The sequence below is a fragment of the Thamnophis elegans genome, chromosome 5 (genome assembly GCF_009769535.1).
Source record: "Thamnophis elegans isolate rThaEle1 chromosome 5, rThaEle1.pri, whole genome shotgun sequence".
Classification (NCBI taxonomy): Eukaryota; Metazoa; Chordata; class Lepidosauria; order Squamata; family Colubridae; genus Thamnophis; species Thamnophis elegans.
The window spans coordinates 52,470,978-52,489,432 of NC_045545.1; the positions used below are offsets into that span (position 1 = coordinate 52,470,978).

Genomic DNA, 18,455 nt, shown 5'->3' on the forward strand with positions numbered 1-18,455 from the left:
TCCAGCATAAAGAAGAAATACATGATATTGTGATGCTTCCAGGTTTTACAGGGACAACAGGGGCAAGCAAATTAGATTCCCAGTCCTGGGAAGAGAAAAGATTAGCTGGCTAACAATCTGTCTTTATCTCCCATGATAGCAATAGTATTGTTTTCTATATCCACTACCTCCTGCTTCTCTAGCTCTGGCTGAACTGGAATTCTTTTCATGCACCAGACTGATTGGGTTAATAAATATGCCCTCACTGAAATCCAACAAAAACACTATTATATTCTAGAATAAGGATATGAAGGCTGAGTTCTAAAATAATTGTGGTTCATGCCAAAAGGCATACTGCCTTTAAGAGTCTAGAATATGACTGAAGAAGTATATGGCTCTGCTATTCCTGACATTTACCCTCTCTTCTTACAAACACATGTTTCTTCTTTTTAAAAAAGATGTTGAGCTTAATAAAATATCTCTCAAGATGGCTCCACTCAGACCCACATGCTCATTGCTTGGCCCAGCAGTGAACATAATGCAATGTAATTACACCATATTATATTTATTTAGTTTTAAAAACAGGGAAAGCAGGGGGGGTGATCTCTTCTAGAACCAATGAACTCTAACTTCAAGTTAGGCTACTATTCTACTCAACCAACAAAATCTTACATCTCACTCTAGGCCAGCATTTTTGACATTTGACATCTTTAAGTTACATGTCATGACTACTAGAATTCCCCAGTCAGCATCTTGAAACCCATAAACCTTAATATTGCCATGTTTGTAAAACACAGTTCTAGGCCAAAGAGTTACTTAGAATTGTGCAGGGTCACCTCCTTGATAAATGATATACCCCTCAAATCTGTTGCAACAAAATATGCTGGGAATAATCTGGTAGCCACATTGACTGGGAATTTGGGAAGTTGTCCCAACACATCTGGAAGTACTATGCAGAGGAAGGCTGTTTTGCAACATAGTCATTTTGAGTAATTTTACCTCATTGAGCAGTATGTATTCGATCTCCTTGAGGGTAGGTGAAATCAACCATTACAGTAATAAGTTTTCTTTTAAGATGCCTTCCTGAATTCAATTTCCCTATCACTCTGCATATTTTTATTCCTGACTTTTTGCCATCAAGTAGCTGATGGCTGATTAGCTGATTATAAGGCAGTCACTTTATATAAAAGGCAGGATTTGGGAAGTGTCGTTCGTATGTATGTATGTATGTATGTATGTATGTATGTATGTATGTATGTATGTATTACTTTAAGAAATTAAAGTATCCAAACACCTCAAACCTGTTATTATCTGCCAATGCAACAGCTCTTTGGAGCAGAATGAAAATGCCACCAAAGCCACAATAACAAAAGAAAGAATTGAAAATAAATGCTGATAATCACTGGACTGATGTTCAGTTCCCCCAAAATGTGCAAGCAATCCTAACCCCCTAGCCTTTCTTGCCAATTTGTCAAAAGCATCTTGAGTTTATGTGTCATTTATTAGACTGGATATTATTGCTACACTTCACTATCTGCCTCCAGGACATGTAAGCCGCTACCATTACTGTCAGTGTTGGAGGATGGGAGAAAAGGCTTGGAATGACTGAAAGGAAAGTGAAAGTGTTCAATGGTGATGCTCACTCCTCCCTTCTCTCCTGGCCCCAGCTGTTGCTATAGCGACCAGAACAAAGCCTTTTCTCTTCCTTCCTTTGGAATTGTTAATTGTTTTTGTTCTCCCCTCTGGGCCCCCTTTCTTTTTTTAATTGTCCAGTTGTTTCTTTCCTTATGGGTGTGCCCCTCCTCTGCTCTTTGCTCCCCTTTCCTTTTATTTCTTACTTAGGAGAAACCAGTGGGGATAGTTTTTTTAAAGCCTGTTAAAAGGGACATTTTAACAATGTTCCCTTACAAAAAGGCCAAAGAATGAGTAGGAGAGTTAGAAGGATGAGATAAAGGGCTTTGATGGGCAATCTCACAACAAAACAATCAGCCGCCTTTGACCTCCTGGGGCCAGTCTCCCATGGCTATGTCTCTGGCCTGGGCATTTTTTAGGAAATCTCCACCACACACATTCTGACTGGGGCAGCTGCTCAAAGGTGAGAATAACATGGATCAAAGCCATTTGGACAATGTCTCTGTGGCTTCTGGCCCAAAATGCCAGGATATTTTCATCCTGGAGAAAGTATTAAGCACACATGCGTCCTTGGTAATTTCTTTCACATATTTTCCCTTCTTCCCTTTTTCTTTTACTTGATACTAAAGTTAGAAAGAAGTGAGAAATGACATTAAAAAGAGCTTTTTCTCTGCATAGGAGTATGCACAAGTATACACACATGAGCTTTGTAAATTATTTAGGCACCATTAATTATTGGTCAAAGCCTTCCAATCAAATTAAGAGAAAGGTGTGCAAATAATTCTAATTAAAGCTAATGACTTTAACTTACATATTTTTGCTACTATATTCTGAACTACTAATGGTAATTTCAATTTCAATAATAGCTGTATTTATCTGATTTTGCATAATATGTGACTGAGTATTTAACCAAAATAAAAACCTTGAGCAAGGGATGTTCTTAACATTCTATGCTACCTCTCAGTACTGGAGCACATGCTTTAAATGCCAAAGCTCCCAGGTTCAATTCCAATTATCTTTAGCTAAATGGTAAAATATCAAGTAAGTGATTGTGTGACAGAGGACTGCCCCTCAGATTAACAATACTGGGCTAAAACAGTAAAAAGCTTCTAATGAAATTGATGTATGCCATCATTAGTTTGCCACAATTTTTCTCTACTGCAAAACTGGACTACAACAGCGCTTTTTGAAATATTGGCCAAATCTGAACTGGTTCAATCATATTTCACTTACACCACATTAATTCTACTGACATATCCTAAAAGAAGTGAAATCTCCTTTGATGTAAACTTCCCCTTGTGAATTTGTAGACCCATTTGATGTCATTTTCTGGAAAAACAGTACAGAAGTAGCTTGTCACTGCCTTCTTTCAGGATGGTTTTTACTTTAAAAAAAAAGCTTCCTAACCTAGCCCATAGCCCTGGGTTCCTGGTGGCTATCTATTCAAGTTCCTACAAATACTGGTGTGTTAGCTCAATTTTAGAAGAAGCTATAGAATTTAAAAGAAATCCTAAGATTTTTCTATATATCTATGAGCAGATTTCCCATTCCATGAAAATTCTCTATGACTCATAAACAGAAGAAATTTTGCTTTTTTGTGGCCTCCTCTTAAAATGGAGTATGAGGAACATACCCCTATCGGCTGCTGAGGTTGGTCTTGTGTGGCCACATCTATCAGTGTAACACTTAAGATCAGGGGTGGGCTGCTATGGGTTCGCCCATGTTCAGGAGAACCTGTAGCTAACATTATGGCGTTTGGAGAACCTGCAAATCCAACCCCTGGCTGGCCCCACACACCCCTCCCCTCCCCTCCCAGGAATCTCCATGTGGCCAGTTTTGGATGCGAGGTAAGTGCAGGACCCATGCAAAGGCTTGAGGAGGGGGAAAATGGGCCTCCCAAAAGTTCCAGAGTAGGACCAGAAATGGGCTTGGAGTCTGGGGGAAGCAGTTTTCACCCTCCCAGAGGCTTAAGGAAAGCCTCCGGAGCCTGAGGAAGGTGAAAACCGCCCCCCCCGCCGTGGTGCAGGAGGCTGACATGGCCACGCCCACCATGGCCATGCCCACCCAGCAGCCAGGCAGAGAACACATTGCTGAAACTTTTAATGCCCACCCTCCCTAAGATTCCTTCATCCAATTTCATTCAAAGAAAAAAAAAAACCACATTGCTTTCTCACCCTTTCCTGTGCACATTCCTTTGCAGAAAAGGACCTCTCTGTTTCTCACAGTGAAAGAAACTATTGATGCATAAGAGAAAAATAATTGTGAATTTTTGGCACTGCTAGTGAAAATATAGTGATTTTTCTTTTTTGCTGTGAGAGAAAAGTAAGGAAATTATGGTAATCCATAGGTACACAAACAGCCTGGGTACCCATAGGAGATACATAGGAATCCTTGCAGTTTTCATAAACTCCATGCAGTGGTAGATAGCTTTAAATTCCTCCTTATTTTTTCATTTCTTTCCTTTCATTAAATTTTAGAGCATGAATATACAAACAAGATAATTTTATATATACAATAGCTACTAAATATTGATAAGTTTGACATTTATAAACTTAAATTTTATCATGCTCTTCCCATTTCTCTTTGAATTGAGAATTTATCTGTATTTGTTTCATCTAAAATCACAAATTAATAAGGTGAGAAAGGTATAATACATCTTGATATTATATGTGAATTAAGCAGTGTTGCAGCTTTAATGGTTAATGAGAGTCAGAGTATTGTTGGACTAAGATTATGAAAATATGAACAATTTCCAGCTCAGTCATGAAGTCCACTGAGAATTGGGAAATAGCCCCACCCTCCAGCTTCTAGAGACAGGATGAGAGATAAAATTTCCCCTCTTTCTAGGGCTAGTTATAGGAAAATTCAGCTGGTGCCTCCTATCCAGATCCAAGAGCAGGCAGCTGGTCAGTTGATTACAACATGTATTTATATTGCATCAGAAAAATCCTCCTTAAAAGGAATATATGCATATAGTTTAATCACATACATATGGACTTAACTTATGACTCTCTTATGTAACTTTTAATAGTTGCACATATGGAACCATGCTTTATCCAATGATGTTGATTTATCACAGCAAACGGACAGCTGTGTACTTTGATTTTTTTTCCTATGATGGGAAACACTGCTAGTCTCTAGGAGGTTTTCTGGTTGAGTGTTTCAGCATCCACTTGGAAACACAAGAATAAGAAAATCCTCCGAACATATCTGAAATTGCTTCTGTAATTATTAGCTTTCTTAGAAATTTCTGAAGAAAAGCTCAACCATCTTACAATTGAATTCTCCTGGACTGCATGCTTACTGATATTGCATGCTTACTGATAGCATCATGTCCTATCACCTTAAAATTGTAGTTTATTTTCCAATGGCAACAGCTGTGCTAAAAAGCTACCTGGAAATTCAAATTCCTCACTAGCAGACATTGGGAACAAGAGTGTTTTAAAGGATTTAGATAACATAGTTGCTTGAGAAGAAACAATACAGAAAAGTGCCCTGAAATGAAAAATTAAAGAATAAAAAACTGCTCAATCAAGTGAGTTGTTAGCCATATACTTTGCTATATTTATAACAATTTCTTCAAAAGATAAACATTCTTTAAATTAAGACCTATGCAGTTGGCCTTAGTTGTGGATAGAGGGCATGATGCTATTTACAAGACTTTGAAAGAGAATTAAAGAATTAACATTATCTGAATTCTGGCATCTAGTTCTCAAGTAGGCTGGTCAATATGATGGGGCAGAACACTTTTTACATTCCTTGCTACAAATAACTTCTTCAATAAATGATTTGTACAGTATTTTTATTAAATTGATATGCAAATCAATGATTTTCATTCAAAATACAGTATATTTGAAAATTATATCTTAAGGGCAAATCAGGAAATTATAATTTTGACAGTAAAATCTAATAGAAACTCCTTCCCTGCTGCATCCTTATTCTTGATGTATCCAGGTCAAAGGCTACAGAGGGTTCAGTCATTCTAAAGCAAGGGTGTCAAACTGGCGGCCTGCAGCACCGATGCGTCACATACAAGCCACACCCAATCCGGCTCTGCAAAGGCAAAAAAATGTCATGATACATCACATGACGTGATTGAGTTTGACATCTGTGTTCTAGTGTTATATTCTAAAGGTTTTCCCAATTTTTTTAAAAATCAAGATCTATACTTTTAAAACATTATTTTCATACAGGAAATAAAGAATAAAGCTGTAGATTCTTATTTTGAACTCAGCCTAGAATAATGAGTTACACAGAATATGGTAGAAAGATTTATATGCTAATTTGAAATTCTAGTGACAAGTTGAAAACTGCTATTTAGATGGCAAATCATAATGTAGCTGAGGATTCACTTTACCTCTCCATCTTTTGTTGCAAAATCATTATACAACTGTACTCTGTTGGAATCCCAAACTGATAACTGAACATCATGGTAACAGCACCAAACAGTGTAGTGACACTATTTTATTTTTAAACTGTAAACACTTTCCCATTTTAACCATGAGAGAGCTGCTGCTATTAATATTAACCATATTAATAGCAGCAGCTTCAACAGTAATGTCTTTTAAATGCAGAGTCCCAATTTCATGCCAGTTTCCTTTCCCCAAGAGATGGATAATTTACTGTGGACATCCTCCAAATTTTACCAAAATGGTAAGGATCTAGCAAAAGTTTGATTATTGACAAATAGATAGTGTACAGTTTTAGGAGTTAATTTCAGGAAGAGGGACCTATACTAGGCAGAATTGGCTAGTATAGGTCCCTATATATTTATTTTTGTATTGTATTACAATTGTATTTAATTGTTTTATGACTGTTTGCTGCCCACTTGTCTGAAATAGGGAGCTATATAAAATAACTGACTAAAACTGTTTGTGTGTTTGAGTTGCCTAAGACTGCTGTAATAATTAAAAAAAACTTGTATTTCTTCCTGCATTGGGATGGGCTCCATTCACAAAACTGCTTTAACTTGGACTCCTAATAAACACAGCACATTTCTAGAGGAGGCTATTCCTTCAGAATTGCAGAAATAAGACACACAAAGTTGGGTGGAATGAAATCTGGGGGGCAACATGGGGAAATATCTGGCTTCAGCTCCCTATCGTGTCCCCGGCTAAGTATGGACGTGTGAATCCAGCCACCATAGCGTAATCCAGAAACCAAGGTTAGCTGTGCACTGAGGCAATGTTGAATTCAGCCACTCTCAAAGCTCAGAAGAGGAAGGTGCGGTAGGAAACAGGTCCAAAGCTAAAATCTGGAACCGGGACCCTAAGCTACTACCTCTTTTGAGGCAAACGAGCAATGGAAGCGGGCTGCGGGCGAGTGAGCGAACGGGAGGGAGAAGCGTGTTCCTTGGAAACGGCATGGACGGCCGGCCGGAGGAGGGTTCTTCTCGTTTCCCCTCCCCTCCTCTGGAAGCCTGCAACGCCGCCGCGTGCGATCGCACCGACTAAGCGTCCGCCTCTTGTATACAGAGAAAAAGAGGGAGGGAGGGAGGGAGGGAAAACCGGGTCTGGCCTGCCCCTGGGGCGGGGCGGATTGGAAGACAACAGCCCGAGCCCGACAGAAGAAGCAGCTCGCTGCCGGAGGAAGCCGCGCCGAGTCCCGCGAAGCAATTTAGTAAGTGCCGCCGGCCGGGTCTTTCCAAACCTCTTGCTTAGGCAAACAGTAGCGGAGCGTCTCCCTTTGGGCTCTTGGTGCCTCCTTCCCGCTGTTCGCTAATTTTAACTCTGGGTGAAATTGACCTGCCTTCCGGGCTCAAGCTGAGGCCACTGGCGTGTTAATGGACGCCCCGTGAAATGCCCCAGCGACCTGAGGTGCCGCCGAGTAAACTTGTAGCTGGTGGGATGTTTTTTGTTTGGCAAGAGAGCGCAGACACGCGCGCGCCCCGGCTTGCTCTGTTGCGCGGATTTCGATTTTTATTTTCCGTCCTTCTCAAGACACGTGAACTCTGCCGGTGGAGAAAAAGAGCTCTTCAACTGGAAATCGAATTTGGAGAGGATGTTTGGGTTAACAGTTCCTGCACTCTCGGTTTGCAAACTCCATAGACGGATCTCTACTCTGTTCGCTGGCTATTTACTCTGTTTATGGATGTGTGTGTGTGTGTATGCGCGCGCGCGCGCGCGCGAACCCGCATTTGTACTGTAAATGAACAACACACTAGTGAAGGGAATCATTGATTCCCTTCTTGCAGTGTACAGATCGCCGTCTATAAAAAATGCCCCACGAGAATCAAAAAGAGTCGGTTGGTTAACCTCTTCTGTATATTGCCCAGCTCACTCACTCTGCCCCGTTTTGCAATATTCTGATTTCATCGGGACGGCAGGGAAGCGGCTCCTGAGAAAGGTGTTTTGTGAATTCAAAAGTGGGGCTCCAGTTCAAAATAGGCATTTGCAAAAAGGGGTCCCGTTTGCTCCCGAGTATCTCCCGGAAGATGAAGGGTCGTAATTGTGTCTTATTCGCTCACGCCCTAAATAAAATAAATACACATTATCCCGTTTTCTCCATCGCTCCCCGTGTTTTTTCTTTTTAAATTTGTGCGACTTTCTGTATGAACAAGGAGCTATATCAGACTGCTTCTTGCCCAGACCTTCCTTTTTAGGCAGAGTTCTTAATCGAAGAGACGGAGGGGAGACTTTTAAAGGAGATTCAGAACTACTTTCTCTTCTTCCCATTTCCTGTCCACCTCCTCCCCATCTTCTGACCAAAACAAAACGGCATATTTATAACTGACTAGGGGCACTGTCTCGCCAGCCAGTCTGTGGGGTTCTGTAATACAATGATTTCATAGTCAATGGGGGAGAGGCAGGGTGATGCTCTTGCAGTTGTAGGCACCAACAGAGGTCAGCAAGCATGTTTTAAAATAAGCAGCCTGCCAAGAGGTTATTTCTCAGTTTACAAAGGGGAGAAGATCCAACTGTAACCTAAGTCTGGATTTTTTTTTTAAGAAAAGAAAAACTTGCTTTATTGAAGGAGGTGTCATTCCATACAAGATTGCACCCAGCAAATGTTTATTTGTAGGATCATCAAGCTCTTTCTAAATCACACAGAGTTTCGGCTCTTATATTTTGGAGACTGTTCAGTCAGTTTTGGCTCTTGCCCTTTACTCCACTTTAGTTTAGTTGCAGTATTATTTTATCCCAGTAATTTCAGGGTCTTTCATTTGAATGTATGGGATAAGAGTGCAAGAAATCTTATACATGATGTGCATTTCTAAGGGAGATGTAGGACACAAGACCATAAACATTTCATTGTTGTATGATAAATAAAAGTAATCCTGTTTTGTCTGTCTGTTCTACTTTTGGGTAGTGTCAGATAGTATTTAGAATCAGTTTTACAATAAGTGAATAACATTTGTCACCTAGCACTAATGCAGCCACAGTATTTTGGCTGAAGTTACAGAAATTTTGAAAATCATCTGTGTCCCAATTTTCTCTTCCCTTTTCTGCCTAAAAGATATTATTTTCAGGACTTGTTGTATAATTAAAGTACTGAAGGTCTAATCCTATAAAATTAGTTAGGTATAGCAGAATAAACAGTGGCGTGCAATGCAACAAAATCCCAGTTTATTCTGGGTAGATGGGCTGTGCCTTTGTTTATTATTTTAGACCTAAGTAGCACCATGACTCATGCGAATGAATAAAACCTGTAAGATGGAGGGGCATTCAAGTGTCCTAACCTGTGCTCTGTACAAGAGACAAACTGATGGACATGATAACTATTGCTCCATTGCTCCAGGTTGGGTCCAATCTCTGGGGCAGCTGGGCATGTGTTGGAGTTTGTTCCATTTTGTTAGTGTACTCAGGTAGCAGTTTGTAGAATTGGATGGTCAATAATTGCAAAGTTCAAAGGATGAATATACACACTCATCTAAGACACAAACCTGTTATATGGAATAATAAACTTTAAAGGGCATTTTCAACACACCTTATTTTTGAAATATATACATATAAGATGAGATACATAAGAATTTTGTACATGTCAAAGCTTTTTGGTATAAAATTCCTGGAAAAGCTGTTCATAGTTTAGGAGAACCCACTGGAGTGGCATGAACCAGTGTGATGTAGTGGTTAAAATGTTGGATTAGGACCAGAATATCTAGCCTCAGCCATGGACATTTCTAGGTAACTCTGGGCAGTTGTTCTCTCTCAGTTCAACCTACTTCCCAGGGTTCTTTTGAAGAATATTTGGAATAGGGAATGCTATATACAACTTGAGTTCCTGTAAAAAAAAACCTAGAATATAAATCTAACAAAAATAATTGATTGCCCCTGGAAGGAGAAATCCATAGTATCCTTCGAAGCATAGAGCAGAGACTTGTTTGATACTAATCCTAATATTTCAAGTGTGCATCTCAGAATATTAATGTTCCAAACATGGCTTTTAATGTTGTACAATATACTTTACTCAGGTGCTGAGTTAGCTCATTTTCGGGATCGCACCATAAAGGTGAGTGAACCTTGTAGTTCATCTTGGGCAGCTTTATCTGCCAATTCTTAGGATAAGCATAGCAAATGGAGACCTTCCTCAACATCATGTTTGAATTCACTTCAAATTTTCCTTAGTTTAATAGTTTTCAAAATCTCAGGCTAGGATCTCTTTGCTTTATTGTTTTGCTAGTAAAAATATTTTCTGCATCACTACAGAAAAATTAAAATGGGTGGATTTGAGGCTTTGGACCCAGTTACCTGCCATTAATGTTTCTGCCCCACAGAATTAGCATGGTTGATCTGGAGGTGAGACAAAAAGTACCTGGCGTATATGCTGCTTCCTAAATCCCAAACCTAACCTAAGATTGCATAGCAACCTTTTGAATTTAGTCTTTGCTTTCTGCAAGAATTATTATAATTTTATTTATTAGAATATCATTTTTTGCTATTAGCACTTTTGTTGCTTGTCAGGTCTGCGCAGCTAGAGTCAAATAACACACTTCTAACAAGCAAATTTTGTTCGCTTAGGACAAAGAAAACCATTTATTTGGCAATAAATACGGGTTTTTGCAGGCTTCAGGCATTTTACAGTATTAACCATGTGGAGAAAATAAGGTTCAGATTTATTTGTTGTTATTTGTAAAGTTCTTCATTTGAGTATTGAAAATGCAAGGTCTTCCTAACTGTTCTCTTGAAGTAAACATGTACAGGGAATCCCTGCTTCTGTGAAGAAAAGCAGTTTGCACAACTGACTATTCTCCTCCTTTCACCACTATGGCATCTAGAAATATTCAGTGTGTAATGTGATACCATTATTCTGGGAGTTAACTACTACCCACTTATTGTCACTTGTGACATCTCATTCTGTCCTTAGGGAGCAGAAGAGACTCTTCCAGTTGTGGCATCTAAATTGTGAAATCTCTTCCTGAGGCACTGTTGTGGAGTCAATCTTGACACTTGACTTTTATGGGCAGCTGCCAGAGCCCCAACATCTTGAAAAGGTTGGCTGCTTAAATCTGTCTTTATGTCCACTTAAAAATATGGGCCCATTTTCTAAGAAGTCAATTTAATTGCCTCTGATGTGACATCATTATGGGAATGTAACATCACTTCTGATTTAATTGAAGAGAACTGCTGTTCAGCACCACTACTAAACAAACTCTACCAGGGCTCCCCATCATGAGTCTCGCACACACCTGAGCCATACCTGGAAATCAGCTGTGTCAATGTATCTTGTAAAAGATTCAATCATCCAGGCCAAAAGTATCTTAAAAGGTTAAATCATGAGAACCAGACCAAAGTTTATTAAAACTGAGACATTTGTTATTCCTCCAAATAATTTCTTCAGTCAGAATGAAGATTTGGGGTAGGCAGAGTCAGATAGTCATTGGAAAGAACCAACTCTTGTCATACAGATTGCGGAGAGAGGGTGTGTGTGTTTCTCCCCAAAAACGAAAAGCAACATGTAAAGAAAACTGTATTAATGGTTGCTCAGTCTTCCAGTCAAGGCATTGTTGTTTGTTAAGAGATTTGGAATGAGATTATGTATTGCTGTTATGTACTGAATGAGGACTGGTTGTTTTTCCAGAGCACCGGTTTCTCCTTTTGTGTTTATGTTTTATATTGTTTTATAGATTAAAAAGATTGTTTGTAAATTCTGGCTGGGTTCTGGTGTCATCATTGGCCACTGCCCATCAGATTAGCTCCCTTGCAATCACTTTTTAAAATAATTCTGCTCCTAGAACATTGGCATTCTCACACATAAGGTCTACATACTTCTAAACAGGGTGTTCTGTTTATAAGAAGCATAGTTTATGTGCAGAGTCATATATTATTGTCCTCTTGAGAAAGTCAGTGAGCATTTTCTGGGCTGTCATTCAAATCAATGGAAGCATTAACACAGTTGTTCCTGATGGCAACTGTAATCTGCTGTATTCCTCAAAATGCCTGCTATGGACATGGGCTGTGGAATGGCTTGCAAGTTTGAAGCATACAATATATAAATGAAATAAATGTATCAGCAAGAGCTATTAGAGCAGTTTACCTGAGGAACTAAAATCACTCTGTACAACCACTGCTTCTCTGATGTACTTTGTACTGCCTGGTCCTTGGTGCTGTCTGAGCTTACTGGCTTTCTTGCAGACGTTTTATTACTAAACTAGGTAACATCATCAGTACTTCTCTGGGGACACCTATATTGTGAAAATGAGCCCTCTGATATAAAGTGTGGAGTAAACAACAAGCAATGTGAATACCAAAATAATCTTTGTGTACCATTACATTTTAGGTAGAACACTGTATTGACAGTTGTTTGTGGTACTGTACATGTATTATGTGTAATTTATGCCCCCACACTTTATATCACTCTTTCATGCTTAAATTATAGTTTCACTGAAAGAAAGAAAAAAATCCTACATGAATTTTTAAACAATCGCATAAGCAACTTGAGTATATTGAATTATGTTGAATATATGTGATGATTTTAACTGGAATGATAGCTTCATTATGGGAAATGACAGTCAAAAATAGATTTCTAGGGAACGGGGGTTATGGTTGAAAAATGTACCATTTAGTATTTTAATATTGCTTCTGTGTTGTGAAAAAAGCAGAAATGTCATTACATTTATTTTGCAATCTCATTAGTTAATTAATGTAAGCCAAATTCCAGAAATTATATAGGTCATTTATGGCTTAACATAGGCTAGGTCAGGGATGGAAAATCTATGACCTTCCAAAGTAATTGAACTATAACTCCCAGAGGTCCCAGCTAACATAGTGAAAAGAAATGTTGAGATTGGTAGTGCAACAACATCGAACCATCTCTCTGCTGCAGCACTAGAAAATACTGAATGAGTTTTGCTGCCATTGTTTAACACAGGTTTCTCCATTCAAATTTCCTTTAGATAGACATTGGATTACAGTTTGCACCATCCCTAGTTCACATGGCATGTACATGGAGAGAATCAGGATTGAAATTCAGTATATTTGGAAGATATGATAGGTTATATATGGTGTTTCCAAATCTTGGCTACTTTAAGATAAGTGGACTTCAGTTTCCAGAATTCTACATCCAGCAAGGGAGTTCTTGGAGTTGAAGTTCACACACCTTAAAGTTGCCAAGGTTGAGAACACCCCCCCCCCCACTCCCACCTGTGTTAATAAATCACATTTATTGAAGCAGGTTTTTGGATTTTGGATTTGGATTTATTAGACATTTATAGGCCGCCCTTTTCCCTGAGGGGACTCAGGGCGGCTTACAATCAAAAAGGAAGGGGAGTGTAGGACAATACAAAGGAAATGTGCACAAAAATAAATTAGACAGTAAAACTCAACATTCACTCAGCATTCGGGAGGGCAAAAATAAGATTATCCCCAGGCCTGACGGGCTAGCCAGTTCTTGAGGGCTGTGCGGAAGGCCTGGACGGTGGTGAGGGTACGAATCTCCACGGGGAGATTGTTCCATAGTGTCGGAGCCGCAACGAGAAGGCTCTCCTCCGAGTAGTCGCCAGTCGGCACTGACTGGCGGATGGAATACGGAGGAGGCCAACTCTATGCGATCTGATGGACGCAGGGAGGTAATTGGCAGAAGGCGGTCTCTTTTATTGTTTCTCTTAGCTGCATTTTGTCTTGCTTCATAGTTTTCTCAGACACCTGTCAGAACTTAACCTAGTGTTGCATTGTCACAGCAAACAGCAATTTTTTGCCATAAATACAAGTTTTTATTAGCATAAACAAAGCTGTCAATCTTAAGATAAATTAGAAGAAAATAAATCCTATATGCCTAAATTCACATTGAATGTCTACATGGGATAGTTAAAGCCCTAGAAATTGTATATGCATAGCATATTCAGATAAGTTAGTTGATTTTGTGGTTTATTATAAGCTCAGTAGTCCATGGTTTAATGTAGTTATGTATCAATGAAATGAGTTAATTCATTACCCAAGTTAAGCATCTGTGAGAATACCAGTAATTCAGGGATTAGAAATTAGGTACATGGATTCTCATCTACATTTAAGTGATTGAATCTGATCAGAGACTTTGGATTGTTGTAATCAGTTGACTCCAAAAGAGCTGATGGGTTAGTTAGAGGAAGTGCTAATAAAAGAGCAGGTTTGTAAAAGAAAGGACAGGGATACAGTTTCTCCCTTCTCCTCCTCCAAGATTTTGCCTCTTTTTTCCAGTTTGGTTATTCATATGTGACTTCAGTGTTTTCACAGTAGAATTCAGATTTCTTGTAGGATATCCATTCATGCCACATGGAAAACCTTTCTTAGACTCTACCAAGGGAACTTTTGCAGATAAACTGGAAGATGGGATTGGAAGGAGAGAGCTATTCTTTAAAAAAAAAAATGTGTGGAGATTTTTTGAGCAGGCTGATAGGAATTCTTTGGATTCTTGTGCAATTGACACTACAATAAATTGTCACTTATTTCAGACTATCCTTTGCTAAAATTGTATTCGCCTGTGACCAGATGTGTGTAGCCCACTTACAGATGCAATGCAAACCGTCCTAGCATAAAACTTGGCTGTTTAACCAACTGTTCCCTTCTCGCTAATTGCAGTCTTTGGTGGGTTAATGAGACAATGTTTTGTAATAGTATATTTTGAGAGCTTTTACATCTAGTGTGAAAGCATGAAGACAAACTATGTTATATAGTGGCAAACATTTTGTTGTGCATATGTATGGCATACATGTGACAACACTCTTACAATCCGACCTTGCAGCTATGCATGGAAAATACTTTTGTGTGTGTTAGAAACATAATGTAAATAATGATCTACTCGAGTAAGCTCCAGACAGAGCAAGTACACGGGAGCTGAAATGTCTAGTGCTTGCGGCTTAACTTTGTTAGTTTACGTTTCTTTCTCTCATATTTATATCATGAATCCAAAGCTATGAAATAAGTTTGATTATTTCAACAGCAGTTTTTGGTTGCATCAGTATTGTAGACTCATCCCGAATATTTATTTTGAACCATACAACTGAAGATAGTAGAACTTCCTGAAAAAGTTAGTATAAGATAATATTAGGATTTATGAGACCTGAGCCACTTCCTCTGCGTTAGAAATATGTAGAAAGTGAACTACCCGAGAGGCCAATAATAGTATGACAGTAAAAACACATTATAGAGAACTTACAGCATTCTGTTTTTTATATATTACAGCAAACCTGTTATTACATGGCTAAGGTGTGTGTGAATATTCATATATAAAGTAGGCTTGGACATTGCAAAGACAACTAAGGAGTGTCTTTGTACAGCTGCATGGTGACTGTATCCCTGTAATATAATTCCAGCGTGGCCTGGTTATCGAATAGGTAGGTTTTGCCCACATTTCTATTCTTTTTCCAGATGTTTTGCTTTATGTTTTCTGAAGATATTAATTATAGGTATGGATATAAAATTGAATCATTAAGGACATCCCCCAAATAAGGTAAACGTATTTCTGACCCTTATGTGAATCTGAGAGGCAAGTGTAGTCCTTCCTTCACAACTGGGTCCATATTGAATAGATTGATAAGCTTGGTCTTTACATTGGTTGGGTTCATACATTGCACTAAATCATAGTGTGGTTGATTTGTCTTAGCATACTGCATGAAGCCAAATCCTGTGGCTTGCAAAATATGGTTTAGCTTAGCCTGTTTTGTTATCCTTCCAGTTATGATTTATCCAATTCATCATTTTAAGCAAATCATGGCTTCATTGAGACTTCCTATAATGCATTTATAGTGGGATTTGGTACCACTGGTCATGGTACTTTTTGAATTGCATGTGAAGGCTTGAAGGTTTTAGGTACTCCTTCCTGAATGGGCAAATGAAATTGGGATGAGGCTGGGAAAAATGGGTTAGCATATTGGGCCCTTTTGAGTAAAGTCCCATGCAGCTTGATTCCCTCTACCCTACTTTTTAAATAGCTACATGGATCTACTGTTAAAGGTCACTATTGTTTCTGTGTAAGATAACATCAGTATTATATGGTCACCCCAAGTCAAACTAGAGATACTATGGAAATCTTGATCCAGTACTTGAAGACTGTAGGCATGGAAAGGATGAAACAGGTTGAAATTAAATCCTATGAAGGATTATGGAGTTACTGTTTGTCTGAAAACCATATGGTTCTTTTTCTCCTCTAGTTATAAGTCTGATTGGGTGGCTTTTCCTCTAAAAAACAAACAAACAGGTCTGTAACTTGAGTATCCTTCCTGACTCATAGAAGTGTCGTCTGGCCAAGTAGGTTCCATGGCCAGGAGGGCCTTTGTCCAGTTCTGACAGATGCACCTATCCATTGTGGCAGGATTTTCCAACAGTAATTTATGACTTCCAGTGCTTGGTTGGACTACTGATGTATGGTGTTTTATATACATATAGCTGTGTTTGCAGATGGATTGAAAACTGCAGTTGGTACCAATACTGAAGTGTGCTTCCTGGATGAAAGCCATTCAGCCTTATTACACCATGGCTGAAGGGAGGGTACATTTTGTCCAATTATTTAGTTACAATTCAAAGCCTTGCTTTGACCTTTATGTCCCTTTATTCTTGGGTACCTTCAGGACCACCTTTTCCAAGAAGAACCATCCTGTCTGCTGTGTTTATCCCAGGAGAAGAAGTTATTCATATTTATCGAGAGAAATGAAAACAGTAGCAGTGTTTCTCAATATAGTTTCCATTTTATGAAATAGTCTTCCTGTCCCTAACTAGATTTGTATAGATTTTAGCACCATTCCACAAAGTAGTGAAAATTAACTGTACCATAGGGCCTTTGGTACTTAATCTTACCTATCTTAATGACACAGTAGTTAGTGTAATTAGGCATGATGCAGATTTTGCTGAATTAAGTAAATGATCTGTTGATATAGAAATTGAATGAATAAACAATAAAACTAACAAGACAAAGATCATGCTATTGATTCATATAAAACTCTTACCTTCCTTTTCTCATTGAGAATAACTATATTTTTCCTTTCACTAGATTATGTGCATCTGAACAAAAAGGCCAGTTAAAGATGAGAATGTAGCCTTTAATGCCCTGATTTGTGAAACCATTTTAGGGGCAAAAGGTGGTAGCGTGCTATTTATTTTGTTTCCTGCATGATGGATTGCGTGTGACAGACATAAACTACCTAACTGCCCAATAACTGGAATATGAATTCTTTCACAAAGTAACAAATTAATAGTTTCCCTTGACCCTCTCCTCTTATTTGAAGAGCATCTTCTTATCCCTATTGGGTGAAATATCCCTGCTATTCCAGGATTATAACTGTTTACATCTCCAACCAGATTTCTTCATATGTTCTAATGGGTTTTTATCATTGATATCTTGGTGAAGAAGCTACTAAGTTCATAGTAGCTAAGTGATGGTGAAACTTTTCGACGCCGAGTGCCTAAACCGGAACACATGTTTACGTGCATGTCTGCACACCAGAGCATCAGAAACCTAAAGACCAGCTGGTGCACATGCACTTATGGGCCACCTGGTCTTTGGGTTTCCAGCGCTCAGGCGTACACGAAGACCAACTGGCCGACGTGCATGCACACTCTGGAAACCCAAAGACCAGGTGGTCAGTACACACTGCACCTGGTCTTTAGGTTTCTGGTACTCTGGTGTGCATGAAGACTAGCTGGCCAGCGCACATGCGTGCACCGGAAACCCAAAGACCAGGTGGCGATGGCATGCGTTCCTACAGAGAAGGCTCTGCATGCACCTCTGGCATGCGTGCCATAGATTCGCCACCATAGTCATAGAGTGTCTTTCATTTAATAGAGGAAGAAAAGCTGACTGAATTGGAAGCAAAAACATTTGGAACTTAACTGTGTTTGTGTTAACCCAATCCCCCCCCCCCCCAAAAAAAAATTGTGAGACTTATCTCCATTCCACCATAAGTACAGATACTCCTGCATTTTATCCATCTGCTTGAAAACCATATGTCCAACTGGAATAGTTCAGACTTAACAATGGCCTTTAGTCTGATTTAGGCTACTAATAACAGTAATAAAGGGATGGAATGTTGAGACTGAATTTTCCCATGTTGACTAGAAATTGAAACTGGTGCCAAAACCAAGACAATTGTGGAAGATATTCAAGGCTTGGATTCAGGATTCTTACTGATCCCCTCACTATGGTGTGGTAATAAACTGGATTAGGTTTGCCTTCCTTTAACAAACAATTGTTGGTGTAAAAGTAAGGTAAACTCTTTCCTCAAGCCAAACTATCTGATGATTTATCAATGTCCTCAATTTCTAAGAATCTCAACTATCCTTTTAGATGGATGAAGATCTACTTTCTCATTTTTTAAAAACCAAAAATAAAACTTCAATTTGTTCTCTTCTTCCTTTGCTACTGCTCATACCCTTCAGCCCAAGGTCAAATTTTGAGACTCATCTCAGAACATGAACATTGGGATATGAATTCAAAAT

At 39.0% G+C, this 18,455-nt stretch overlaps 1 protein-coding gene across 1 annotated transcript in view; it reads left to right on the forward strand.

Moving 5' to 3' along the window:
- Positions 1 to 7,132: 7,132 nt before the first annotated feature.
- SOX13 (SRY-box transcription factor 13) overlaps positions 7,133 to 18,455 on the forward strand; it is a 62,796-nt gene continuing 51,473 nt past the window's right edge. Inside the window, 1 exon segment of the mRNA XM_032217658.1 lies at positions 7,133 to 7,230. The gene's annotated coding sequence lies outside the window, so the exon portion shown is untranslated.